The following is a 2,270-nucleotide window of genomic DNA, read 5'->3' on the forward strand; positions in this document are numbered from 1 at the left end:
TTGCTTTGAGCCTAATCTCTATTCCCAAAAGAGTAATAACAGCTCTACTTTCTGCTATCTCTAATGTCAATATTTTTCTTCAAAGCTTTTCCTTTCTTGCATATTTGGAGATAAAGAATCTTTATTAACACCCCAAAGAAGAGTCTTGTTTGTGTGTGTGTGTGCGTTTGTGCGTGCCTGTGCATGCCCTTAAAGAATTATTTCCCTGAGGTGATGTCCAAGGCTTGATAATCGTGGTCTTTGTGTTTCTTTAATCAGAAATATAGGATCCCAAGGAAGCCCCACCTCATTTTCTTTATAGCTCTGGATGCTTAAATGAAAGGTACTGTTTCAAATAAGTTGCAATTTCTTATTGGCCTTTTGAGAGGAAATGAAACAAGGTTGATCTTAGTTTATTATTTTCTCTGACCTTTTACATGAGCATTACATGCTTAATTTATCAGTTCTTAAATAATATATGAATCTATGGACTAAATGTTTGGTTTAACTTGTTGCTGATTAGCGGTTATTTTTCTTTGGATAAAGCTTTTATTCTAATCACAGAATTATAAAATTATATAAATCTATTCTAAGATTTCTCATGTGTAATCATGATCTGTTCATATAAAACTGAAAAAAGAATTATTTTAATTCTGTATTGAGGTGCATGAATTACTTTTTAATAATCACATCATAGATGAAAATGGAGAGAATAAAACAACCTATTACCAAAATAACTATCTTAATTGCAATTTATCAGAAATATAATTTCATACAATATATTAAACATAATGTGCAAGTTGCTCAGATAGATAATTCTGTGAATAATTTCTAATACTTGTATTCTATGTAAATAAAAAAGTTTATATTTATTTGTATTGAATATCAATCTGGTTTCCATCAATGCTTAGATTTGTCTACTTTTTATTTTGATTTAGTGAGATTATCCCATTTATAGATTGAACATGATGTTCTTATTTAAGTTGTCAGTTAGGACATTGAATTCCACAGGACATGACACAGAAATAATATTCAGTGATATATCTCAGAATAGGCAATGGTTGTTAAATTAGATTACTTCAAGAAAGGTATAAATGAATTCATAAATTATTATGTATGAGAGCTAAATGGACTATCCCAATTCAAAAATACACAATAACTGAAAATTAGGAAAAGAAAAATGTTACCAGAGTTATATACTCTATCAGTAAGCTCCTTAGATATATTATAGTTGGTCCACTGTTGGAAAGAGAGTATTAAATTTCTTAAAACCTAGAAAACAATTACAGTTTAGCTGACAATTTTACTTAAAAATAAGCACAACCAAAGAACTTATGATATTTGCTCTGGTACAAGTATTATATGTTAAATAACTTCATTCATCATTTTTATTTTTAAAACCTATAATTTTATTTACAGTTGCTATCATTATTTCTCTCTCTGTGTGTTTCTCTTTCAGCATATTCACACTAGATTTCTACACTAGACTTTTGCAAACAGCTTGGACTGTCTGGATTCAAGCATTGTCAGCACTTTTTGATCACAATTAAGGTCCAACTGTACCATAGCTTAATTAACAGAGAAGCTGTGGTTTGATTTGTGGTCCTGTTGCTCCATCCTTCTATTTAAGCAAGCAATTCTTTCTTGTTCCCGAGTTTCAGGCACTTTAAGGGAAACACTTAAAATTTCCTTGTCGCCTAGAAAAAGAAGTAAGGTGAAATTGACAAGAGCATTGTGGATTTCCCCATCAACTCTCCTGGAGACTAGCCAATATTTTCAGTGTTTTTAGCATTTCAGGTCGTGGTAAGCATGGATCATCCTCACAATGCTTCTTAGAATTTGAGAAATAAAGAATGCTAACATGGGGATGCTATTAGACACCAGTCTCTTCACACCTCAAAGAAGCAATATATTACAATTGATTTTCATTTGTATGAGAACTTAAGAACATTGAAGCAGATGGAGAACCACAGTGCCATATCTGAATTTCAGCTTCTAGGGTTCCAGATCTTTCCAAAGTGGGAGATCATCCTTTTTGCTCTATTCTTGCTTATTTATATATTAACTGTCATGGGAAATGTGATTATCATTGCAGTAGTCAAGTTGGAGCCATTTCTTCATTCTCCTATGTATGCTTTTCTCCAAAACCTTTCTTTCCTAGAGATTTGGTATACCAGTACAATTGTGCCTAAAATGCTCCGCAGCCTTCTCTCGGAGACCAACACAATCTCTTACGAAGGATGCATGACACAGCTCTACTTTTTTGTCTTCCTGGGGGCCACAGAATGCTT

The sequence above is a fragment of the Pseudonaja textilis genome, chromosome Z, assembly GCF_049901715.1.
Source record: "Pseudonaja textilis isolate UNSWEBS1 chromosome Z, rPseTex1.2, whole genome shotgun sequence".
Classification (NCBI taxonomy): Eukaryota; Metazoa; Chordata; class Lepidosauria; order Squamata; family Elapidae; genus Pseudonaja; species Pseudonaja textilis.